Source organism: Equus przewalskii, chromosome 9 (genome assembly GCF_037783145.1).
Source record: "Equus przewalskii isolate Varuska chromosome 9, EquPr2, whole genome shotgun sequence".
Taxonomy (NCBI): domain Eukaryota; kingdom Metazoa; phylum Chordata; class Mammalia; order Perissodactyla; family Equidae; genus Equus; species Equus przewalskii.
Window position 1 is genome coordinate 41,071,354 of NC_091839.1, and position 27,155 is coordinate 41,098,508.

The following is a 27,155-nucleotide window of genomic DNA, read 5'->3' on the forward strand; positions in this document are numbered from 1 at the left end:
TCCGACTTTTCAAAAATTGGCAAAATGGCAGTGAGGGACATTAACCTTTTTTGATCAAGCCTTGTCTTCCCTAACTGGCAGGGACTAAGCTGGTGCCATCTGTGCCCAGCTCCCTTTCTCATTCTGATGACCACCACCTCTACCTCCTGCCTGTGCTTTACCAGCGTCAGGAGGTGGAAGTTCAGAAGACCATCACATTGGGTTCAGTCGGGAGCAGAGTCGTCACATCTCACGTGAAGGTTTAAATTCTAAACTCAGGATATGGGGCAAAAGAAGACAACACATAAATACTCTTGCTTGCTGCTTCTTCATTTGAGCACCAAATGAAGTCATTGACTGGCACTTAGGGTCATGTTGTACAAAAAACCAGCAATGTTTGAACCACAGAATCACACTTTTCACAGCCAGATGCTCCTCTCTGAGAGGTCCCAGCTTCACATCTTACTCCAGGGCACAGGTTCAGGGAGCAAAACTAACAGCCTCTCTATTCTGCATGCCCGTGTGGTACTGGTGCATTCGTATGAGTTAAATGTGGGTTATCATGTAACTTCAGTGTAGTCAAATTCACACCTGCCAACAGCTATTCTGATGTTGTAAACCAAAAGCAGATTTACTGTGAGGCTTCCTTTTTGCACAAGCTCCTTCCAAGGCCTAATTAGGTGTTTGTAATTTTATATTCTTAATCCTATAGAGGACCCTCCAAGTCGTATAAGTTCAGGCCCGTTATGGGTTTAATTGTTTCCACCAAAAAAGATATGTTGAAGTTCTAATCCTTACTGCTTCAGAATGCAACCTTATTTAGAAATAGGATCTTTACAGAGGTAATCAAATTAAAATTAGATTAAATTAAATTAGATTAAATTAAGTTCTTAAATTAAATTAAGTTCTAATCCTTACTACTTCAGAATGCAACCTTATTTAGAAATAGGATGTTTACAGAGGTAATCAAATTAAAATTAGATGAAATTAAATTAAAATTTAGGGTGGGCCCTAATTCAACGTGACTGGTGTCCTATGATAAGGAGAAATTTGGACATAGAGACAGGCACCTATAGAGGGCAGATGCAGGGGATGCAGAAATTTTCCTCTACCCTCTAGGTTCTTCTGGTTGGTCTAAAAATTAAATTAACATGAGACAGATTAATAGGAGAAAATCAAATTTAATTAATTTCGTACATACTGGAACCCCTCATACATGAGAGGCTCAGAGACAGAAAGGTAAAGTGAAGTTTTGCCATCTTGAGCCAAGGGATGGGTTAGGAGCCCGGGGCCGCAGAGGGGCCAAGGCTAATTCGCAGGACGATAAGAAGAGCAGACGTTCATTAATTAGATGCTTGTCCTGTCACACGGATAGGGCATAAAAAAGGTTCTTTCTGGTCATTGCTCTCATTATAGGCAAGGCCTTTAGTTTGAATTCCTCAAAGGGGAGGTAAAAGTTTCTCTGGAGTCCTCAGGGTCTCGGCAGCCTTCAGTTCAAACTACTCCACATGCCAAAGTAGCACATCTTGGGGTGGCCAGCCCTGAACCCCATCAGTTCCCTCCTCTGAAACTTCCCTGGAAGCTCACATATTAAAAGGTGAGCTGAGGGGCTGGCCCGGTGGTGCAGCGGTTAAGTGTGCATGTTCCATTTCAGTGGCTCGGGGTTCGCCAGTTCCGATCCTGGCTGATGACATGGCACCACTTGGCAAGCCATGCTGTGGTAGGCGTCCCACATATAAAATAGAGGAGGATGGGCACAGATGTTAGCTCAGGGCCAGTCTTCCTCAGCAAAAAGAGGAAGATTGGCAGCAGATGTTAGCTCAGGGCCAATCTTCCTCAAAAAAAAAATAATAATAATAATAAAAAGCTGAGCTGGTGACTGTGGAAAACGAATTCGTAGCTGGGTGGTAAGAAACCTGCAAAGGGAGAAAAGAACATGGATTAGAATGAGGATGAATAAACAGAAGAACAAATCAGAGCACATCTCCCCACAGCCCATTAAACCAGCTCCCCAGTCCTCGAAATAGGTCAGTCCAATCGATGTCTTTGCTTCATTTATCTGGTGGAAAGTGGTAATCTTCCCTTTTAATAAATGTCAGTTAGATAGTACTTGTGCTGTTTCATTCACGCCAAAGCAACATTCCTCACCAATGATTGCACCGGCGCCTCCTTGCTGAGCGGTCAGTGTATCTAGGGCACAGTGATTGTGGAGCACCGCAGAGGCTAAGCTGTCAGCTTCTGACTAGGGTATTTTCAAAATTGGCATAGTGCTGTTGAACTCTTGTTCCATGTCACGGAGAGATTTAAGATTGCCTTTTCCAATTCATAATCCCCGAAGTTTGGGAATAAGACCCTCAACACTGAAAAGAACTTGGAATTGTGTTACACAAGTGGATTCTCTATGATTTCTCCACTGGCATGTTGATGTGGCACAACTTTATCAACAAAGGATCCCATGTCTGTAACTTGGCTGGCATTTAGGGTGGGGTATTTGGTGACAGCAGGAACCAGGTGTCCAAGTCCACATCATCCTGACCATTTAGATGGAAACCCTTTATATACTTTGTTGCCCCATAAAAATAAGAAGACCAGTGTGGTTTACAGACAAGGTTAGAATGGAAGCCGTAATTCCCAGAGTCTGGATTATTCCAAGACGTTTGCCATTGGTACTGTCAGTGTGCGGACACCTCCATTTCCCATGTGGTCTTGTCAATCTATGAGAGAACACTCTGTGAAGTAGCTGGTGTAGGAGGCCTGTGGTCTGGTCATGGCAGCTATAAGCTTGGTTCCGTCACCTGGCCCAGGTAGTCCCGATCCATGATCCACCCATATGTGATTTGTGGTATTGGGAAACTTAATCATGGGGGCAGCTATAATACCCCAAGGTGTACAAGGGTGGCCCATGAGCAATCCAGGACATCTGGTGATTTGGCAAATGTTTGTGTGAAAACGGGTGATGCTAGGGTCACTCACAATTTTCTTGAAAGGTATGAAGATGCCACCTGTGGAATCAAACCACAGAGCTTGGTTGCAATATTGTCCTGGTATTTCCCCTGTTTTCATGTTTGTTTTCAATTCAAAGGAAAAACTTTCCACCTATTGTCTTTACGTGGGCGACGGGCAGTCCCTGAGCCTCCCTGAGGTTTTCCAGGGCCTAAATGCCTCAAAAGAAGAAGAGGCAGAGTGTGTTTTCCTTGTCATGGATACCATACCCTGTCACTTGTCCATTCCATACTCAGACCACCAGGCATGCACATCGGCAGGAATGGAGACTAGTTCAGGTTCTTTGGCATTATCTAGATGTTGACATAACCAACAATCAGATTGATTAGTTAATGTGGCCAGGGTTTGGTAAACTGGCATAAGGTGGGGTGTATGGTCTGTACTCGTCCTGTTGAAAAAGACAGGGATAGTAAGAGTAAGACACGGGTTGAAAAAGAGCCCATAGTGGAGACTTAGAGAGGGGAAGTAGGGAAGACAGAGACCAACACTCTCCAGTCAGCTTCTAATAAATGATTAATACATGAAAAAAAGTGTTCCTTAATAAGAAAAGGTAATTGTGTGTGTGTGTGTGTGCGTGTGTCTTAAAAAGAGAAACGGGTGGTAGGGGTAGGTGAAATGATCCCCGATTGAGGGAAAAGCTGTCTACTTTGTGAGGCCAGCTGCTTCTGGGGCCTGAGAATTGGCCCTGGAAATCCTTAGTCAAAGGTTACCTGTGGGACTGTCTCTCAGTTGTCTTTTTTTTTGAGGAAGATTAGCCCTGAGCTAACTACTGCCAATCCTCCTCTTTTTGCTGAGGAAGACTGGCCCTGAGCTAACATTCATGCCCATCTTCCTCCACTTTATATGTGAGACGCCTACCACAGCATGGCTTGACAAGCTGTGCCATGTCCTCACCCAGGTTCCGAACCAGCAAACCCCAGGCCGCCGAAGCAGAACATGCGAACTTAACTGCTGGGCCACTGGGCCAGCCCCATCCCAGTTGTCTTGAGAGCGATGTTCTGGGTCTATTTTGGCATGGCTTTCATGGATCCAGGAGAATTTTTCTTTTATTTTAATGGCAGCATAGCTGGTCAGTAGGACTTCATGAAGTCCTTCCCAGCGAGCTGACAGCATGTGTTGTCTTCTAAAGACCTCAGTGTACACTCGTTCTCCTGGTGGAAAGGGTTGGCGAGGCTTGCCAGTTGGTGAAGGCCATGCATATTAGTTAGTTCTTGTATACAGCTAGTCATAACATCAAATTGTTCACTTAAGTTCCCGTGACGTTCACTTCGTCCAAGAATGGAGGGTTTAGAGATACCGGTAGCCTTTGGGTGTACAAAAACTATTTCAAAAGAGGTCAATCCATGTCTCCTATTTGCAGTTTTCCGGATTATTTTAAGGGCCAAGGGCAAAGCTTCTGGCCATTTACATCTGGTTCCTTGACAGATTTTTCCTAAAATCCTTTTTATGTCTAGATTTTTACATTCCACTTGTCCTGATGATTGAGGATGATTTGGGGTATGAAATTTTAATGAGCACCCCAAAAATTTTTGCAAGCAAGTGGTTTTCTCTGCTGTAAAATGAGTTCCTTGGTCTGATTCAGTCCGTAAAGGAATGCCAAAACGAGGAATAATCTTGGTTATTAATTTCTCTGCATGTCTAGTCAGATAGCATCCAGTCCATTCAGTAAACATGCAGATGATAACCAAACAGTGAGAAGAACCTAAAGCTGGGGGCAAATCTAAAAGAATTTGGAGTGCCGCAAAGGGCAGTGTGGGCCTGGGAGGGCATCCTGGGGTATATGGATTTCTCCCAGAAGCTTGGTGAGATTTGCAAGTAGTGCACTGAGAAATAATTTGGTCAGAAATTTTGTGGATGCCAGGGCAAAACCAATTGTCTTTCAGTTCCTTAACTATTGCACATATGTTCCACCTGGTGGGAGATAAGTCCAAGCCAAAAGGTCAAAGAAAAGGGGCTACAGGAAGTCCATTTGCCCAGTGTATAATACAACTGATGATCATTCCGAACCCTTTTGTATCCATTTGTCTTTTTCAGATCGTGGGGCATCTGCCTGATAATTAACAATATGAGTTAGGGATAAAAGCAGGTTTAAAAAATTGGGTGGAGAAAGGACAAGGTGTGTTGTGAGCTGCATGTTTAGCAGCCCTGTCGTTTCTAAAAGACATGGCATCAGTCTCCCCAGTATGTGCTGAACAGTGAACCCAATGGCAATTTGAGAAAGGAGGTGAATAGCTTGTAACAGGGCAGCAATTAATGCCCATTAGCAATAGGAATTTCTGCAGAAGTTGAGAATCCACAGGATTTCCAAATTGTGCCAACAGCAGGGCAGACACCAAAAGCATACCTGGACTCTGTGTAAATACTGGCAGTTTTCTCTTTTGCTAATGTGCAGGCTCTAGTAAGAGCTATGAATTCAGCAGCTTGGGCTGATTTTTGCAGTGACTAGAGTATGCCTCAAGAGTTTCATGAGGGGAACTATGGCAGAAGCAGTTATTATGTTTCCCCAGAAATTTCATTTACAGGAGCCATCAAAAAATAGAAGTAAGTCTGGATTATCAAAAGGGTGGTCTGAGAGATCCTCTCCTGGCTTTGAGACCATTTCTATAGTTGCAAGGCAATCATGTGGAATGGAGTGGGACTCTCCATCATCAGAGAGGGGTAATAAAGTGGCTGTAAGATGATGGAAGGGTTGGTTAAGAGAGGCTACTCATAGGTGGTCTGTTGCCTTGCAGAGAGTTGATGAATCCTATAAACTTGTAAAATAGCAGACACAGCATAGGGAACATGGAGAGGAATGGGGAGCCTAAAGTCAGAGTACTGGCTTGGTCAATCAAAATGGCAGCTACAGCCACCTTCATGAGGGCATACCTCATGCCACAGGGTCTAACTGGCATGAGAAATATGCTATAGGACGGATCTGAGAGGGGAAAGATTGTCCTCGAATGTCTGCAGCAACCCCATCATTTTCACGGCAGTATCAATGAAAGGTTTGTCAAAATTAGGAAGACCAAAAGCCAGGGCTTGTGGGCAAAGATAATTTTAAGGCTTCAAAGGAGGTTAAAGCCTCTGAAGGCCAGGAAATAGGCTCTGGAGTGATATCCAGGAGAAGAGCATGTAGGGGTTTAGCAAGGGCTGCAAAATTAGGAATCCATTGGCGGCAGTAACCAGCTGCCCCTAGAAATTTACGTAACTGTTTTTTTGTTTTGGGGAGAGGGATGGACAAAATTGACTCAGGGATTTTGGGGTGAGCTTTTGAACACCCTGAGATATCTCATGTCCTAAGCAGCTAACAGTCATTTGCACCCACTGAAGTTTAGATCTGAAGACTTTCTGGCCTCGTTCAGCTTGTGCCTTTAGGAAAATAAGGGAGTCTATGAGAGCTCTCTGCTTAGTTTGTTTACAAAGCAAAAGGTCATCAACACACTGGACAAGCATAGAACCTTGAGTAAAGGCTACAGAGTCTAAGTCTGCTTTAAGGATTTGGGACAATACTGAGGGGGACTCACAACATCCCTGAGGTGTGCGAATCCACGTTAATTGCCTCCCTTTAAACGTAAATACAAAAAGAAAGTGTGAATCAGTGTGCAATGGGATTGCACCTGGTCAATTGCTGTAAACCAGGCTGCATCACAGGGACGGCGGTAAGAGTGACAGCTGAATGAGGAGCCACAGGGTGCTGGAGAATTACAGAAGAGTTTCTGGCTCTTAGGTCTCGTACGAATCGATAGATTTCATTCCTATCTGAGCCAAATTTGCCTTCTTTTTCTACTGGCAAGATTGGAGTGAAACGGGGTGAGGAGGTACACCCTGTTGCAAGAGGGAGTCTATTACGGGTTCAATTCCTCGCTCTGCATCCCTGGAGAGAGAGCATTGGGCTACTCATGGAAACGGTTTAATCTTTTTCCAAGTAATGTGCACAGGTTCTTCGCTCAGTAATAATCCGACTTCACTTGCATGTGTGGCCCAAAAGCTAATTGGAACATCTTTTAAAGACTCATCTCTTTCAGGGGAATTTAAATCAAGATGAGTTTTTAGTCAGGAATGTAGGAGATTCGGAGTTTGGTCTGAGGGTAGGGAAATAAAACCACCTTTCTCCTTACAATTTATGGTAGCGTTAAATTTACATTACAAATGTCAGCCAAGAAGGTTTGCTGGTGAGCAGTTGGAAACCAGAAAGGCATGATGGGTGTAAGAAGCCTAAAGACCTTGGGGTGGGCTGAGACATGGGTAGTGAACTAGGTTGCCCAGAGACTCCAACAGCGTGAATAGAATCAGAGGTGACAGGTAGAAGTCCTTGGAGTGGATGGTAGAGAAAGTCACACTAGTATAAATGAAGAAATCCAGTTCCCGGGATGGGCCCCATGGCCGAGTGTTTAAGTTCACGTGCTCAGCTTCAGCGGCCCAGGGTTTTGCTGGTTTGGATCCTGGGCACAGACATGGCACCACTCATCAGGCAAGGCTGAGGTGGCATCCCACATAGCAGAGCCAGAAGGACCTACAACTGGAATATACAACTATGTACTGGGGGGCTTTGGAGAGAAGAAGAGAAAAAAAAAAGAAGAAGATTGGCAACAGATGTTAGCTCAGGTGCCAATCTTTAAAAAAAAGAAAAATGAACCTTCTGGGCATACGAGGGCCTGAGGGGGTGCGGATTGCTTGCGTCTTATGCTTTCCTTTCTCTTAAGTGCTGGACAATTTCTTTTGCAATGTCCTGGCTTTTTACAATACCTGCAATTGTCTGGAGGCAAACAGGGGAGGTTCTGAGTGGACTTTAAGGCATTTTCCCTATCTTGCTTCTGTCTTTCTAAAGATTCAAGTTGCAGAGCAAGAATTGTTGCTTTTAACTCTTTTTTTCTTCTACATTCCTGGAAACTATTTTCCAAGAATTGCAGGGTGGCTTCCATTATCACGCTTAATAGTTGCCCCCACCAACTTGACTGTTTTGAATTTGCTTTTTAATATGAGGGAGAAAATGTCTCCCTAAAGCGGAAATCAGATTTCTGTGCTCCAGGGCTTTCGGGTTTAATGCAGTGTGCCTCTGCAAGGTTTGTCTAAAGCGTTCAACCAAGGCTTTCGGCCATTCTGCTTCCTTCTGAGTGCATGATTTAATCTGTGATTGACTCACTTTAGGAGGAGATGCCTCTAAAAGAGCTCCCGTTAAACCCTGAATATCAGCCTCCAGCGGAGCCCTCTCCTGGTCATTTGCAGGAGGGCCTGGGAGAGAGTCTGGCCACCTGTCTCCCTGTATGTGTGTTTGGCTGTGGCGGGGCAGGGGATTGTGGGGTGGGGGTCTCCAGGAGGCCATCTAGCCTGTTTGATAACCACAATATAATCATAGTGGGAAGAATGCCCCTTAGCAGCCAGTCAAGTTCTCTAAGTGTGGGGCTATGAACATCCACTAATCTTTCTTTTTTTTTCTTTTTCTGTTTTTTTGCTACTAATCTTTCTAACTCCTCTCTAAATTTTGTAGGATCTTCTGACAAGCAGGTCCAGGAAACTCTCATGTATGTGGGGTTTCCATGCAAGAGAAATTACTTACATTTGATTTTCCTGTTGATCTGTCTCATATCAATTTAATTCTTACACCAGCCAGAAGAATCCAGAGGGTGGAGGACAATTTCCTCCTCCCCTCCTAAGCCAAGTGGAGACACAAGGAGAAGATGGCCATGCAACTGGAGTGACGCATCCACAAGCCAGGGAATGCCAAGCATTGCCAGCCAATACCAGAAGCTAGAAAAGGCAAGGAAAGATTCTCCTCGAGAGCTGACAGAGAGGCCACGGCCCTGCCTACAGCTTGGTTTCAGACTTCTAGTAAATTTGCTGTTTAAAGCCACTCAGTTTGGGGAACTTCTTTACAACAGCTCTAGGAAACTAATACCAGGCCCCACAAAACCTGGATCTGCCCCTGGCCTAACCCAAGCTCTCTGGTCCTAAAGCTCTTATGGCTGCTGCCCTCTGTACCAAAGTCCCTAACCTTAGTATAGATGCAGGCAACTTTCCCCAAGCCCTTTGAAAGGAAGTTTACCTGGTATACTCTTAGGGGTTCAGTGCCCAAGAGTCTATTATCAAGGACTCAGACATGCTCTGAGATCTGCTAAAGGCAGCAACCATCAGGCATCTCTTTAGGTGACAAGCATTAATTCAAGTATCTGCCAGCATCTGCACAGTCCTCACTGGCCAGGGGTTTACTGTCGTTGCTCGGAGGTGGGAGTCCGCCCCCAGAAAATGCCCTCAGACCCAGAGGTTCGTCTTCCGTTGAAGTGAGTTCGCTCATCCATTGCGCAGCAAGCCAATTCTGACACCGGGTGTGGTGGAAGAAAGTAAGAATTTTATTTTTGCACAGCGCTAAGCAAGGAGAGAGGGCAGCTAATGCTGAAATTCCAAACTCCCAGAAAAGCTAAAAGGAAGGGTTTTTATTTGGGGTTTTAGTTAGGGGAGGGGGAGCATATGGCCTTGCTGGTCGGAGCTTTCCCACCAGCCTGTCTTTGGCCTTGAGACTACTTGCAGAGAGTGGGGAGCCCGTAACCTTGCTGGTCAGCAGCTTTTCCACCTGCCCGCATCTCTTTATGGGGAGGAGATAATCCAGGTGCTTGTCCTTGGCGGTGTCTGTCTCCATGGAGAATAGTGGATTCTGGAGCCAGGAAGCCAGACAGTAAGCAGGGAATGAGTGTTTTGGTTTTAACCCCATATATGCTGGGTTTAATGTGGAGAAACTGATATCAGGGTCAATATCACCACCATTGGGTTCTCCCACTGTATTAGTTTCCTTGGGCTAACATCACAAAGGGCCACAAACTGGGTGGGTTAAAACAACAGGAGTTTATTCTCTCACAGTTCCGAAGGCTAGAAGTTCGAAATCAAGGTGTTGGCAGGGCCATCCTCCTTCCAAAGCCTCTAAGGAAGGATCCTTCCTTGCTTCTTCCAGCCTCTGGGGGCTCCAGCCATTCCTGGGTTCTCACCTCTGCCTCTGTCCTCACACGGCCATCTTCGCCCTGTGTCTGTGTCTTCGTATGACATTCTCCTCTGTATAGCTATGGCCAAATTTCCTTCTTTGTATGACACCAGCACATTGGATTAGGGCCTACCCTAATCCTTCATTTTAACTTGATTCCATCTGCAAAGACCCTATTTCCAAATACAATCATGTTCACCAGTACTAGAGCTTAGCTCAACATATCTTTTGGGACAATTCAACCCATAACACCCACCCTTAGCTCTGGAGGCACGTGCAGGCTTGCAGAAAGACAAGCTTTCCAGAATCCCAGGAATTTGGCTGCTATATGTGTTCCTTTTTCAGAGTACCATGCAGTTTTTTAGAAAGTGAGAGACTGAGACAGAGGCCTTAAAAGTCACCTCCCTTTTTTGGGATTCTGCTAGGAGCTGCAGAGAATGAGATATTATGAGCAAACTCAAAATGACCCTCTCTCTTTTTTTAAATTTAATTTTATAATAAATAGAGGAAGATCAGCCCTGATCTAACATCTGCTGCCAATTCCCCTCTTTTTGCTGAGGAAGACTTTCCCTGAGCCAACATCCGTGCCCATCTTCCTCTACTTTATGTGTGGGACGCCTGCCACAGCATGCCTTGACAAGCGGTGACCATGTCCGCACCTGGGCTCCGAACCAGCGAACCCCGGGCCTCTGGAGCGGAACATGTGAACTTAACCCCTGCACCACAGACTGGCCCCAAGATCACCCTCTCTTCCTTCTTTCTACCAACAATGCTGAACAATGCTGCTTGAAGAGTTTAAAGTCTTCAGTGGTGCACTCTCAAACCTGGTCTCCACAGGCTCCTGGCATTCCCTCAGTGATCAGAGACTCCTAAAGGCCAGGATTCATGTCAGCACGTTGTTAAAAGGTAAACTGAGGCATATTAAAAATGTTAAGAGGGGCCAGCCCTGTGGCCAATGGTTAAGTTTGCATGCTCCACTTCGGCAGCCCGGGGTTTCTCTGGTTAGGATCCTACGCACAGACATGGCACTGCTCCTCAGGCCATGCTGGGGTGGTGTCCCACATGCCACAACCAGAAGGACCTACAACTAGAATATACAGCTATGTACTGGGGGGCTTTGGGGAGAAAGAAAAAAAGAAGAAGAAGAAGATTGGCAACAGATGTTAGCTCAGGTGCCAATCTTTAAAAGAAAAAAATGTTGAGCTTATTTGAGGAAAAAGTCAGTCTGAATTGGGGCATGCCAAACCAGAAGTGGCTAGGAGCATTCAGCGGACAGGAGCCAGGGGAAAGACTTACCGAGAAGGTGTGGAAGCACAGAAAGGAATTTATTTGATTGGCTGCAGCTTAAAGCCTAGTCGGCTGTTTGTGATCAGTGTCCTCAGTGTTTGATTTGGTGACCTGTGACATGGAGGCCCTTACAGGCTTAGGTTTTGGTTTGCTTACTGGTAGGCTACCTTGGCATTAGAGCCCCCTCAGTCTAATGGCCTCCTTGTTTAATTAATTTAACAACATCAATTCCCCAATAAGGGAGCACTATGCAATGACTCCAGTTCCGGGCATGCAATATGCCCAAGCCTGAACAGACTCCTACATACAGAGATCTGATTCTCCAGGCACAGACCTGAGTGTAAGGATATCGCATCTCTTAATTTTCTATAAATCAACTTAATCTTGACTCTGAATGCCTTCCTGCTAAATAAGTAGTGTAGGGGGAGAAAAAACAATGGTCCCTCTACCCTGAGTTCATTGCTGAGACTTCCTGTAATAAAAGACATTAGGAGCCAGCCCCCTGGTATAGTGGTTAAGTTTGCATGCTCCACTTTGGCAGCCCAGGGTTCGTTGGTTTGGATCCTGGGCGTGGACCCAGCACCACGGTTCATCAAGCAGTGCTGTGGCAGCATCCCAAATAGAAGAACTAGAAGGACTTACAACTATGACATACATCTATGTACTGGGACTGTGGGGAGAAAAAAAAAAGGGAGATTGACAACAGATGTTAGGGCCAATCTTCCTCACCAAAAAAATATTGCATACCTTAAAAAAAAAAAAGGTTAACAAGAGAAAAACGAACAGAAGCTTACTAATATCTATACCTCAGGTATAGATGGGAGAGACCCAGGGAAACTGAGTAACTCCCTGAGATGGCCCAAGCTACCACCTTAAATACTATCTTCAGCTAAAGACAAAAGAAAGATGTTGGGGGACAAGGGAGGCCAGTTATAGGAGGTGACCAGGAAAAGCATAATAAAAGTTAAGGTTTGTTATGCATATTTAAGGCACTACCTTCTCCACTGATAAGTTTCTTGTGATCTTGGAGGCATCCTCTTCCTGGGAAGGAGAGGGAGACACCCTCATAAATGGAGACTTTCTTTATAAATGTAAATTTCCGTTACAGAACGGTAACTTTTGCTCTGTTTTCAGAGCTTCTCCTGTGTCTGCTGTTCCTCAGAATAATCCTTATGCCAAAGAGACATATTTTGGGGTAGCACATTTGGCTACCCACCGGGAAGGAATTCCAGCCCTGGCGTGCCTGGGGCTTCCTGCCTCCACTCCTATGCCGAGAATTACATCTTGGTTCCATGGGCTCAGGCAGCACATCTCCAGGAAAGGAGTGAAGGGCAAGGGTTGCCTCTCGTTGCCCACCATCTGCTCCCTTAGCTTGCACCGATCCCTGACACGGCTGCCTCAGGCCCAGCAGCTCTCTGCTGCTCCGTGGCCACACTGTGGGGAAAGGGCATCTTCTGTGAGGCTGGAAATCCTACTGCTCAGGCCTCCTCTTTCTGGGTGCACTACGGCCATTCCTATCAGACACTCTATGAGGGAGGAGGGCCTGGTGCCCAAGCCCTAGAGTCTGGATTAACATCCAGTACCTTCCTTCATTAAGCAGACAGTCCCAAAGGACGGATTAAACAAGTACATGTGGCTGGATAATGTTTTCTGAGAAATTAACTTTTTAGGATTTCACAAAAGAATGGACGGATCACGTCAGGGAAGCATCAAAGACGACCCCAGGCTTTCTGTTCTGAACAAGGTCTCCAACCTTGCGACCAGCTCCAAGCACCCTGAGCCTATTACTTCAGTGATAACAAACAGCATTAAAAGTGTGTATATTGGATCATTTCTTCTGAATAGTGAGAAGCTGGATGTATTTGTGTTGAAAGCTAAAACTAAAATTTCTCATTTCTCTACAGCCGAAAGTGGAACCATGTATGGCCACTAGATGGAGCTAAAAACTAGGTTATCCAGCCTCCCACAGCTTGGGCGGCCGAGAAAGTAGGTCAGTGAGTCAGATTCCTGAATTACGCGTGTGTCTTTTCTGAAGGTTGAATTTGGCCCCGGTTCACGGGATTGATGATAACAGAGGTCAGCCTAACCCAAGAGATGGTTAAATTACAGTGACAGCGGCGAGCCTCTGCCGCGTGGTTTATGTAAGTTTCTTCGATGGAAACTACAGAAGATTAAAAGGAAAAATAAATAACTGCTTTCCAAACGTTACTGTCAAGGCATGAAAGTTTCCAGAGATATAAATAACTATCTGCTTCTGTATGCCATAAAAAAACTTACTTCTACTGTTTAAATTATGGGGAACATTGCCTTTTCATTTGAGAATAATAAAACTTCATGTGTGAATTGTGCCTTACGTTGCACAGAATTCAGAGATTTTCTAATTCGAGTTAATCCTCACAGTTCTGTGAGGTAGACATGACCATCATCTCCATTTTATAGATGAGGAAACAGGCTCAGAGAGGTTCAGTAACTTGCCCAAAGCCTCACAACCAGGAAGTTGAAGACCCAGGCTGGGAGGCGGCGGGCGATGCCGGAACCTGCCAGCAGAGTCAGGAAAACTTTGTTTCTAATCCAAGCTCTGCTACCCATGCGTGTTAGACCTTGAGGGAGAAAAATCACCCTCCAAGGCCTGATTTTTTGTTTTTCCATTTGAAAAATGATTAGATGGTCCCTAAGGCAGCTCACTTTAGACTGAAATGCACTCAGTCCCTGGAGAGCTTGTTAAGATGCTGATTCTGGGGGCTGGCCCCGTGGCCGAGTGGTTAAGTTTGCACGCTCCGCTGCAGGCGGCCCAGTGTTTCGTAGGTTCGGATCCTGGGCGCGGACATGGCACTGCTCATCAAACCACGCTGAGGCGGCGTCCCACATGCCACAACTAGAAGGACCCACAACTAAGAATATATAACTGTGTACCGGGGGGCGTTGGGGAGAAAAAAGAAAAATTGAAAAAAAAAAAAGAAAAGATGCTGATTCTGATGCCACAGGTCTGGGGTGGGCCTGAGGGTCTGCATTTCTCTCAGCTCCCCAGGTCCTGCTGACTGGAGGACACACAGGGGAGCCTTCCTGCTGGGGAGGCTGACGACTAACATGTGCACGGGAAAATATGTCCCCAAACTAAGGACTGGGCAAACCGTGTATGTGCCACAATGCTGGCACTCTGAGATGCTCCCTGGTAGCTGTCTATTTGAAAGGAACTCTGTTACTTGGTATTGATCTATATTTTATGCTTTTAGATTAACTGGAGCCTATCAGATCCTCCTGGGGAATGAAACTTTGTTATTCAAGTTATCGGCCACCAATATATCCTTGTCATTTGCTTCTTAGATCAGTTGTTCTTTCTTCCTGATTGATTGCACACCTGGCATCTCAGATGGACCCACCCCAGATTTCCTACCAAACACCTGATATGAAGCTGATGTTTTATGTCTTTGCAACACAAAACTGTAATCTCTGCTAATTAACATGTAAAAAAACAGGTAAAACATCCTGTTTCCCAAGTCAATAACCCGGAGATTTCTATACCCTCTCCGTCCTGGAACACTCTTTTATCTCCTTGCAGATTCCACTTGCTTGTGAGGGAATTATTAAGCTATAGCACGTGCTTAAGATCAATTTGTCTGAGAGATTCTGTGTTTACCCTAGGTAGTGCTTGACAATTCACGAAAGCATTTTCACCCATGATAACTCATTTTCTCCCACACAAACTTAGTGAAGTAGGTGGGGAGGATGTCATTTTGCCCATTGCAGATGAAGAGACAAGGGCTCCAGCAAGGTTCAGTCCCGACTCTGAACCCCAGCGCCTTTCACTGCACGGCCCTGCTGTCCTAGGCCCCCTCGGGGCTCAGCTGCAGATGACTCTGTGAGCAGGAGGTTGTCGGTGCTGTAGATACAGGAAGAGGAGAGAAGGAAGTGGGATAAGCTTGAGGTCACTTTATTGGGAGAAATGAAGACATAAGAGGAGTACATCAAGACAAGTTGATGGCTAGGGAAATCTTATGTTTCTGGTGACATATTTCAAACCTCCAGGTTTGGACTTTACAGAACCATAACTTCAAAGGCCATTGACTCACTTCTAGAATGAATATCTGAAATTGGGCCCCAGTTTCAGGCTCAGAAAAAGTGCACTCAAGTAAATTTCTACTGAATGCTCACCATGTGTGAGGAAACCAGGCGACACAAAGATTAAAACACATTCTCGAACCATAAAAAGCGTATTATTTAATAGGGAGGGCTTATTACTTTAATTACTCATGTATTGATTCATTTAAAAATATTATTTAGCACCTTGTCCTGTGCCAAACACTATCCTAGGTGAAGAACAATGGCCATGAAGAAGACAAGGTCCCAGATGTCAAGGACTTTACTTGGCCAGTATAGGATACAGAAAAAAAACAGTATGATAAATGCCACCATCAGGGGCTGCCCACGTTTCCAAAAAATCACAGAGAAGGGTATGTAACCTTGAAGTGTCAGGAGAAGCTTCTAGGAGGAAGTGACATTTAAGCTGAGCCAAGCTGGTGAGGGGTGGGGGGGAACAGTATGTGCAAAGGCCTAGAAGCACTAATGGTGTGTGCTAAGTGTTAAACAGCCATCTCCCGGGGGGTGGCGGAGTAGGCAAGAATACACTGATTTGTAGATTTTTGCCAATTTCCTTGATATGAATACTCCCGCCATGGCAGACTTCAAGCTACCAACAGGACATCACCAAACACGGAATCAGGAAGAGATGTGCGCCATGGGCTCACATAAGTGAGTACAAGTCAGGTCGAGAGCACCACTGCCCAGGGCTAGGCATGCAGAGCTTGCAGGAGGCTACAGGCAGTTCTGTGGGGTGGGAACCTACTATTTGGGGGGGGGGGGGGGGTGTGGTTGGGGCAGCAGGCAGGGGAGGGGAGTGGGGAAGTGGTGAGAGGGCAGGCTGGGAAATGCCCACCTGCCATTTTAAAGCATTTGGACTTCTCCTGAGGTAAGTGTGGAGGCCTTGGACGGTTTTAAGAAAGGCACTGTGACCTTGCTGAGAGTAGTATCTGTAGCACAATGGAGACTAAGCCTGGTGACAGTCGAGTGAACAAGCAGTGACGAAGGAGACAGAGAGAGGGGACAGTGAATGCAGACAGTCTCTCTACTTGCCTGTGAAGCACGAAAAGCAAGGAGCTAAAGCAGGACTGGGGGTAGCTTGACGCCAAAGGGTTTGATTCAGGGTTTTTTTTTTTTTTAAATATGAAACAAAATGATTATGTTTAAATGAATATGACAAGGAGCCAGTGGAGAGAAGAGGAGACAACTGATGGATTGAGGTCTCTGAGGGCAGGTAAGGGTGGGGTCCCCGGTCAGACGTCTCTTCACTGGGTAGAGAACTATAAAGACCATGAGATTAAAGACATTTTATCAATGCTAAAAAGAAAATCCAAAGTAGTGCTTGGAGGGCAAGATCCTTGTCTGTCCTACTCAGCGCTGCATCCCTATCACCTAACAATGCGCCTAGAGCAACAGCGCCTAGAACAATAGACCTAGAACGATGCCTGGAAGGGGGCGGGTGCTCAGCGAGTATTTGCTGAGTGAATTAATACTTGAATGGATAAAAGCATCCATTAATTAGGCACACACTTTGTGCCTGGACTGTGAAAATGATTTTCATACATATTCTCTTTAATCCCTACAACAATTCTAAGCGGTAAAGGATTATTTCCATTTTACAGATGAGGAAAGAGAAGCTCAGAGAGATTTAGAAGTGAAGGAGTTTGGGACATGCCACCCAAAATACGCTGCTTTGGTGTATTGATTATTTTGAGCCAAAGGCATTTGAGAAACAGATGCAGACAGGGCTCTCTGATCTACCCTTTTCTACCTAAAAACAAACCATAAAATTTCCCATGAGAATCATGCTCCCCTCCCTCCCCCATACCAGGGAGAGAAGAACGTCCTTATCGCCAGAGAAGACCTGCATTAAAATGTGTCTGTACAAACGATCTTACTAAAATAACCCTCATCTTCCACTAATTCCTCCTCATATATCTCCTAGTCACTTCCTTACAATTTACTGCCCCTAACCAAACCCCTTTGTCTTGTCATTTCCTCATAAATTTAAAGTTTCTTTGTCTAAAAGGTACAAAAGCTTCCCGCTCTGGTCACTTCTTTGCGTCTTCATCCTCTTGTGAAGGCCCCCACGCACATGGAAAACTTGAATAAATTTTGTCAGAGACTTGCCCATCATCACGCAGCCCGGGAGTGGCAGAAGCAGGATTTAATCCAGGTCAATCTGATGTAAAGCTGTGCTTTTAAAAACGACTATGGTCTGACGTGTCTGACTTGAGGAAGACCCTGAGCTAACATCCACGCCAGTCCTTCTCTACTTTATATGTGGGACGCCGCCACAGCGTGACTTGATGAGCGGTGTGTAGGTCCCCACCCAGGATGAGAACCAGAGAAACCTGGGCCACTGAAGCCGAGCATGGGTACTTAACCACTACACCACCCAGCCAGCTCCTAAGTACCTGACTTGTAGACATGCTATCACTTTGTCAGATTACCCTGTTAGCTGAGCACTGATGCCATAACCCACTCCAGACCAGGGGAGTCAGAACGCTGGAGGTGGGACCCAGTGTCGGTAGCTTTAAAATCCCTCCAGGTGATTCTAATGTGCAGTGAAGACTGGGAGATACTTCATTCGATCACTTCCTAATTTGAGATTGTAGATATCACCTACCTGCCATTTTATTTTAAAGCAAAATCTTTGCAAGTACATGAAACAAAACATTTTATCTTATTTTCCTTTGGTAAGTAAAATACCAGGCACACAGTGAGTGTCCTGTAATTGGAAATTGTTTGAGATAATACCCAAAACCTTTATACGGAACTATTAAATATTTGAAGCAAAAGTTGAAAATATTTGAGAAAGGAAAAGAAAAATTTGATTCCTTGTGTTAACAGAATAAGTAGAAATGAGCTCCTTAGAGAGTGACAGCATAGCATAACATGCTGTTAAACATGCAACCTGTGGAGCCACAAAGCCCAGCTCTGATGCTCACTAGCTATGTGACCTTAGCAAGTTCCTTCACCTCTCTGTGCACTGGTTTCCTCTCCTATGAAATGGAGATGATGATAGTACCTACTTCACAGGATTGTTAAGAGAAGGAAATGAGTTAATGTGTGTAAAGCACATAGAGCATAGAAACATTCCGTGTCAGCCAAGGTTGTTATTGCTCGTCTTTTCCTACTAGAGAAAGAGGACTCATCTGTTTTCTTCCCAATCATATGTACCTCCAGTCCTTAGAACAGAGCCAGCCACAGTGTGGTCTCTCCATTAATGCTTATTATTGTTGTTATTTTTGAAATGAGATAATTACATAAAATGAATGTCCGGTATGTGTGTGTGTATGCCCTCAGAAATATTCATTAAATCTGAAGCTAAAAATATAAAATTTGCTCATGAATCATGTTGTCATCATACTTTCAAAGGAACCTGATGAGCCACTGTAAAATAATGAAACTGATAGCACCATTTTAAAAACACAGTGAGAGAGTGAAACCTTAAATTTTACAAACGCAATCATCCAAATAACATTGACTTCCAGTTAGAATAAAAACATGCAAAAATGAAAATAGTTAAATATTAAGATTATAGAATTGTAGTGGTTTTACCCTTTTTCTTGGTTTTTTTTCACTATTGTGACACCATCACTTCTTACACTATCGTTTTTTCTTCCTGATATTAAACTGAGAGCTGCTTCATCTGCTCTTGAGAAAGAGAAAGAAAAGGCAGAAAATACTCCAAGAGTTGAACTGCACTGGATAGTTTAACGCCGCCCTTTTAACAGCTGGAAATTTTTCATGGAATGGCTCCAGCCACTCCTCGACTTGCGAAGAAATCATTCAGGAAATACTGCCTTAGGAGCAATTCATAACCCTTAGGGAAGTGGGATCAAAGAAATGTACAATGTGCCTATGAGTCATCCTTAAAATATGAGTATTTTCTTCAACAAGCTTCTGTAATAGGGAAAAATTATCATTCCACACAAGCTTCTGCGCCCTGTTAGCACTTTGTAGATTGAGTAACCCTTGGAGACAAGGCGATCCACTGGCTAGACAGCCTGGAAACAGCTTCCAGACCAATCAACTGCCTGGAAACAGAGCCTGGACCAATCCGTGTCTCCTAAGAACCATTTCTCCTAAAATCTGCCACTGCTGCCTTGCAAACCAAAACCAGAGAAATAAAACAAACCTGAATTATTTCTATATTGACCTCACGTGTGCCTGCCCATCTGCAGCCTATCGGACAAGTACCTCAAACTCTGTGCCCCTCAGTGGAATTTACTCTGTACCGAATAATTTTTTAGCCATGTCATATCCTTTGTGGAATGAGGTAAGGAATACATTTCAGAATTTACCATTTTGTACATCATAGTGGTTTCGATGTTATTTTATGAGAGTATATTTTTTTTGCTCAAACTAGGTGGTTCTCAACCTTGGCTGCACATTAGAACCACCTGGGGAGTTTAAAAATTCCTAATGCCCAGGCCTCACCCTAGATGGATTAAATCAGAATTCCTGTCATCAGTATTTGTTAAAGTTCCACAGGTCATTCTAGTGCATCTTAAGTTGAAAACAACTACTTACCTAGATGTTAACTAGATTAAAATCTCGCCAAAGGCAAGGCGCTTTCTTGTATTTTGCACCGTCTTACCCAGTGCTGCCTAGCACAGTTTTTCTGTCTAGTCTAGGCCACCAATAGAGAGTAAATACACAGGGGGTCACAGACAGGTGCCTAGGATTTGGGGTAAGATCAGGATGCATCATCCTCTGAGCTCAGAATGATATCGACCCTGATATCAGTTTCCCCACATTAAACCCAGCATATATGGGTTAAAACCAAAACACTCATTCCCTGCTTACTCTCTGGCTTCCTGGCTCCAGAATCCACTATGCTCCATGGAGACAGACGCCGCCGTCAAGGACAAGCACCTGGACTATCTCCTCCCACAGAGAAAGACAGGCTGGTGGGAAAGCTCCGACCAGCAAGGCCATATGCCCCCCTCCCCTACCTAAAGCCCCAAATAAAAACCCTTCCTTTTAGCTTTTCAGGGAGTTTGGGATTTGAGCATTAGCTGCCCTCTCTCCTTGCTCAGCGCTGTGCAAAAAATAAAAGTCCTACTTTCTTCCACCACAGCCGGTGTCAGAGATTGGCTTGCTGCACAACGGGTGAGCAAACTCACTTCAGGGTCGGTAACAAGAAGGAAATTCGGAGTAGATGTAAGAGCTTGTTTTGTGGACTCTGATCTGCATTTGAGGTTCAACTCTATCACCAGCTAACTCTCTGTCCTAAAGTTAATTGTAAAGTGGGGAAATTAATTATTTGAGAGGGTGTCACAGGATTACATGAGACAATGTAAGGAAAGCACTTAGCTTGGCCCTCGGTGCACGCTCCATAAATAGCCAACTAAGAATACACACAAAATGGTTGAGATGACCCATTTAGTAATCCTTCCTAAGAGGTGGGGAGTTGGGGGTGCTTAGAAAGTAACCTGCAGGGACGGTGTTCAAGGTGTGTCCTCGGGCCTGTTACTGAACTGAACAGAAATGCGATCTCATCAACCCCCCTGTAATTTGAACATTTCAAGTAACATAGTAACGGAAGTCTCATTGCCTGCACAGACTGTAAAAAAAGAAAACACTATAGAGACAGAAAAAAATAAAATAGAGAGATGGAGAGAGTTTACGGTGCAACTCGAGCACGGTTTGGAAGAGAGAAGCTGTCTTCTGTGGTGGGAGCATTTCTGTCTGAGCTTTGGGAGGCTGTCCTGGATTATTGGCGTAAAAAAGAAACAACGGTGCCGCTTCTCCAGCTGCAACTTGACTCTAGAATCAATAGGCCTTTTCGGAGACGGGAACTCCGTGGGGAATATCAAGTCTTACCCAATGACAAAGCCTCCTGGGAGTTGGAACCATATAGCAGCCTGATCTCTGTCCTCAAGAACCCCTCTCGAAACCCAATGTGTAGTGGGAAAAATTTTCAAAACTTAATTACGCTTACATTTCAGTTTGTTAGGGCAAGAACTTCTCTTTCTCATTAACCTCCACTAGTCACAATAACAATACCAGCTCCCAAGTACGTGAAAGACACACAGCGAACTTGATTCTTCCACTACCAAAAAGAAGCCTTAGAAATAATTAATAACAGGTCTATTAACTCTTTCAAGCTATTCAGCTATTGACCTACAAGATTTCATTTTCCCAAGATTGTAGCACCTGCGCCTCTCTACTCAGCTGGGAGTCTCACCAACATGTGTCACTGGTCATAAATGAAATGAGAGATTCCTCCTGCTATGAACACAGAGGGAGGGACCAATGCATTCTAAAAACAGAAGGCCATTTTTTTTATGTCATCCAGAAAATAAAGCATTATTTAATGAATTCAAACTATTTTCTAAATGATGCCCTTGTGTCCTCAATGTTACGGCAGGCCTTTAGTAAGTTTATCTTAATAAATTCTACTCCTGTGGTTTGAAAAAGCTGGCACAGCAATAACATGCATAATTTATTTCCCAGGACGTGGCTAACATAGACTCAAAATTGTAGTTTGTCATAAATATATACTACAAGTGTAATATACAGCGACGATTTTTCCATATAGATACCTAGTGGTTCCAGTCACGTTTGTTGACATGACTGTCATTTTCCCCATTGAATCTCCCTGGCACCTATATTGAAAGTCAATTAACCGTGTATGTGTGAGTCTGTTCTGGATTATATTCTGTTCCATTGATCTGTTTACACCAATATCACACTGTCTTGATGACTGGAGCGTTTTAGTAATTCTCGAATTCGGGGAGCAAAATCCTCCAAATGTGTCCTTGTTCAAGATCACTTAAGTTATTCTATATTTCTTGCAATTTCACATAAACTTTACTATCAGCCCGTAAATTTCTTTTTAAATAACACTGCAAGGATTTTGACTGGATAACTTTAATTCTATAGACTTCCAATCCATGAACGATTTACCATTCCATTTATTTAGATCTTTAATTTCTTTCTATATGTTATATTCAGTATAGAGGTTTTGCACATTTTTTGTTAAAGTTATTTATTCCTAAGTATTTTGTGTTTTGATTTTCTTGTAAGTGATAGTATTTTTTAATTTCATATATGGTCCAGTAGCATAAAGCATATCTTGGTGAATATTCATGAGCACTTGTAAAGTATGTGTTCTCTGCAATTATTGGATATGTAAAGATGTCAGGTCAAGTTGGTGAGAGTGTTATTCAAATCTTCTATATCTTTGTTGATATTTTTTTTGCTTATTTTATCACAAACTGAAAAAGGAGTATTAAAATCTCCCGATGTGATTAGGGATCTGTTTCTTTCTTGTCCATTTTTCCTTTCGTATTCTCTGCAGCTCTGTTATTGGTGTCCACATACTTAGGATTGTTATGTCTTTTTGATTCATTGACCTTTTATCATTACAATATCATTTTTTGTCCCTGAAAATACTCTTTTTTCTTTAAATGTATTTTGCTTGATATATAGAAATACTGATATAAATAGGTAAAAAAACTTTCTGATGCTTAGCATTTCCATGGTATAGCTTTCGTATACTCTAATTTTTAGACTGTGTCTTTGTATTTAAATGCATCTCTTGTCAACAGTATATAGTTGGGTACCGCTTTTTATCCAGGCTGACAATCGCTGTCTTTTAGTTCGAGTGTTCAGTCCATTTGCATTTGCTGTAACTATGTTTCAGATGGATTTAAGTCTATCACCTTGTTTTTCATTTGTCCTCTGTCTTCTTTGTTCCTCCCTTTTGGTCTTTTTTGGGGTTGAGTATTTTTTGTGTTCCAGCCTATCCCTCTATTGGCTTTTCAGCTAATACTTCTAAAGTGATTACTCAAGATTACACTATGCATCCTTACTACATCACAGTCTACCTTGGAAGGATATACACTTCGTGTATAATGTAGGGGCCTTACAACAGTATATGATGATAATTTTTGATAAAAGTTGTACCTTTTTTGAAACTTCAAATCTTTATATACATATTTATCAAAACTCATCAAATGGAACACTTAAGATGTTTGCATTTCACTGTATATGACTGTTACCACAAAAAAAGACCCATAAGCAAACATTAAGCTCTAGTTAATGATATGCATACTGAAGCGTTCAAGGATAAAGTTTACTGAGTCTGTAACTTTTTTTGACACACGTCAAAAAATAAGATGAATTAATGAGTGACAAGAGGAATGGCTAGATGGATAGATACGTGACAAAGGAAAGATAACAAAACATTAATTGTAGAATATAGGTGATTCAATTTTTCTCTCTTTGAAAATTTTCATAATAAAATGTTGGATAAAAAAGCCAATATTCTAATTTGACATGAAATTAAAATTTACTCTATTTTGTAATGTCCATTAATTATATAATGAAACCTTAAGGGCATAAAAAAATTATGCACATAAATTTTATTCTGGTGGTCGCCTTAAAGCTCTATTTCAGTGACTCCTTAATTCTTGTGAACTTGTTAATTCCAGACCTGGCCTGAATCCTATATTCACAACCCTGTCTGCCAGGCTGTGCAAGAGCTCACCCTTGCCTGCATTTCCAGCCTCGTCTAGCACCTCTCTTCTCCTCAGTCTGCACACCAAGCCTGTGAGACTTTCAGTTCCCTAAATGCCGAGGGCTTGTGCCCGCCTGGGGCCTCAAGGCCTCCATACGAACTATTTCCTTGCTTGGAAAGCTGCCCTCCCCAACCCTCTCCTTCTTCTCAAAAAATCGTGCTCATTATTTAGGTTTCAATAGAAATATCATTTCCCCAGTGAAGCAATCCCTCAGCTCCCAAAGTAGGTCAGGTTCCTATCCTGGAGGAACTATGGGAAAGCACCTCACAGGGCCTGCCTTGCTCTGAAGCCGGCAGAGAACCATGGCATATCCTTCTCAGGGAAAGCTGATGTCGTTAACAGGCTTGTGACCTTTGTAAATTGTCCTTAAGTAAGACATTCCCCTTGTCAGAAATAAGGAGAAGTACATGCAACATCTAAAAATCCCCGACTAAAAGCTGTTTTGGTTTAGAATCATGCTTGCTTGCTTTTTGTGTTAATGAAAAGAAGAGAAATATGCCCCCTCAGTGCCCTAAACGAGGTAGGAGAATTGTGACTGGATGGTACCATGGACCCACAACTTCTGCCCTCCGGAAGCAGTACCACGGGTCATCAGCAGATGCGCGCGCGCGCGCACGCACACCGCACCCCCCGCCCCCCCGCCCCCAGAATGGTAGTTGGGTAGTTTGTGCAGTCTGTGGGCAGACCCCTTTGCTATGCCCCAGTCTCTCCAGTCTGCCCACAGTCAGCCAGCTCTCGCACGCGGAACGGTCTAAGCAGCCGCAGACCCACCTTCAGTCAGAGGTCTGGAAGCAGTGCCATTACAACGAATGGTGACAAACTGGGGTAACAGGAAACAAAAAGCTGGTGAAAACCTTTCCTCGGTGCCCACCTTTTGGTGCCCTGAGTTGTGTGTCTCACTGTAAGCAACAGCCACGGCGTAAGATCCGATTCTGAAGAGAAGGGAAGCAGCTCCGAGTCTGACAGAGCCTAGAACAGCCCTGGGCTGCACGCTGGTCTAACGCTCTGCTCCTCTCCTTGTAAAACTGACTCGCAGTCCTGTCTTCAACGTTTCTCTTCCTCATCAGAATCTAAACTCCACGAAGGCAGAAACACGTCTATCTTGTCCCCTGTGATATCTTCAGCAGGTGGTGCGTAGTAAGACCTCAACAAATATTTATGGAAAAAGGAATCTCTGTCTCTTCTTCATTATAATACCATTTTGTATGTTCCATGACTATCCTAAATGCCATCTTCTTGTGTGCATTCTTCACTGTATTCAATCATTTAATCTTTTATTTAACTGACATTTATATACCACCTGCTAGGCACTGAGGAAGCAAATACTAGTATTACAGATTCCCTACCCTTAAGAGGCTCATAATGTGTAAGAGGCCCACAGATGAGCAAATAAACAATCGCCATAGGATGCAGAAGTGCCACAACAGAGCATATAAAGGGGACTATAGACACGGTAGCTAAAATAGCAGTGAGGAGCTATTTTCCCCTACCAAACTAGCAAATATAAAAACAAAATAGTGGCAGTCGGTCTCCCCTTGTTCCTTCCTAACAGGATCCAGTTTTCCTTTGGGTATACACGCCGCAGCCACGCCGGCAGGACACCCGAGACAGCTGACTTCATCCTCAGCTCCGAAAGTCGATTCCAAATAAACCAAAGATCCTAACCCCAGCCAGCGGGATTGCCAGGGATCGGTGCAAGAACTCAAGCTTGTGCCAAGTTTATGGTTAGGCTGGGATTCCCCCAGGAACCAGTCCACGTCCAGGAACAAGCTCCCGACCTAAGAAGAATAGTTGCCGAAATTTCCAATCTGGCAAATGTTTGTGACTGACAATATTAAGCAATGAATGTAACACAGAATAAACGTATGGAAAGTCCTGGTCTTCTGGAAGTACCCTCCAAAAAATCTCCTGTACCAACTGTTTTTTATAAATATAAGACTAGGAACAGTTTGTCAGAAAGAATCATTTTATGTTGTAACAGAAATCTATTCTTTTGATAATGTTAGGTGAACTAGCCACCTAGAAACAATCAGTTTCAAAAAGAACATAGAGTACTTCTACAAAGATTTATTACTGATATGGGTTTCCTTTTTTAACTTAATGACTCACCAGCAAAATCCTCTGGAACTGGAAGGCTCTGTGCTTTGCGAGATTGCCACAGTTAGTCACCGATTTATCCTCCTAAGTGTAATTTGAAAGAACCTGCTGGGTAAATCTGAACACTGTAAACCTGTAAACCATGAATCTTTTTAAATCTAGTTTTCCTATTAATGGTGCCTAATGCTTGAGAGTAGAATCATGAATTGGGGAGGAGGGGAGAAATGTGGGGCCTTTCCTGTGCTAAACTTATGAGCAAAACTTCTGCTGAACCCGCATTCGGATAATCGGCGGCAGACTCAGCAGGAATGGAAGCAGAGGACCAGGTCCTTGGGCGGGCAGACCCAACTTTCAGACCGCAGTTCTGAGGACTGATGCCTTTGGGTTGGGGAAACATTCCTGGAGTTCTTGAATTTATCACCCTGAAAAGGAAAGTCATTCTTTATTTTTATTTATTTATTTATTTTAATGCTTTTGGATGAGGAAGATTGGCCCTGAGCTAACATCTGTTGCCAGTCTTCCTCTTTTTTTCCATTTTCCCCAAAGCCCCGGTACCTGGTTGTATATTCTAGTTGTAAGTCCTTCTAGTTCTTCTATGTGCGATGCCTCCACAGCATGGTCTGATGAGCAATGTTAGGTCCACACCCAGGATCCAAACTTGCGAACCCCGGGGCCCCGAAGTGGAGGGCAAACTTCACCACTCGGCATGGGCCGGCCTGGAAAGCCATTCCTGAGTTACATGTATCGTACGGATTGTGGTGTGTTGTAAAGGAAACGTGCATGGCACAGTGATCATGTCTAGTGGGGGACTGACTCCGTCTAGGAGTGTTAGGGGAGTTTTCTAGAGGCAACTCTTCTGGTTATCTCTTGCTGCACAACAAATGATTCCAAAATGTAATGCCTCAAAGCAACAGTCTTAAAGAAGAGGAGCCATATTTTTGTTCACAATTTTGTAATTTGGGCGGTTTCTCTGCTGGGCTTGTGGGTGGTCACCCATGGGGCTGCCTTCAGCTGGCACATAGCCTGGGACACAGCTGGGCTTCTCTCAGGTCTCTCCCTTTGATCTCTCCAGTGGGGGAATCAGATCTTTTATATGTTGGCTCAAGTCTTCCAAGAGCACAAAAGCAGAAGCCGCCAGCTTTTCTCAAGGCCCAGGCTTGGAGCTGGCACAGCACCATTAACTGCTGAATTCCATTGGTTACAGCGGTCACAGGGCCAACCTG

The 27,155-nt window shown here is 44.0% G+C and overlaps 1 long non-coding RNA gene across 2 annotated transcripts; it reads right to left on the reverse strand.

Moving 5' to 3' along the window:
* Nucleotides 1-1,140: 1,140 nt before the first annotated feature.
* On the reverse strand, nt 1,141-25,839 carry LOC139073627 (uncharacterized). 2 transcript variants are annotated; one of them, XR_011522567.1, is made up of 2 exons: nt 24,707-25,839; nt 1,141-1,895 (listed from the first exon to the last, which is right to left on the reverse strand). It is a non-coding gene; the product is annotated as an uncharacterized lncRNA (long non-coding RNA). The 2 variants fall into 2 exon arrangements; XR_011522566.1 differs by having other exon boundaries at nt 24,607-25,497.
* Between the last annotated feature and the right edge of the window lie 1,316 nt (nt 25,840-27,155).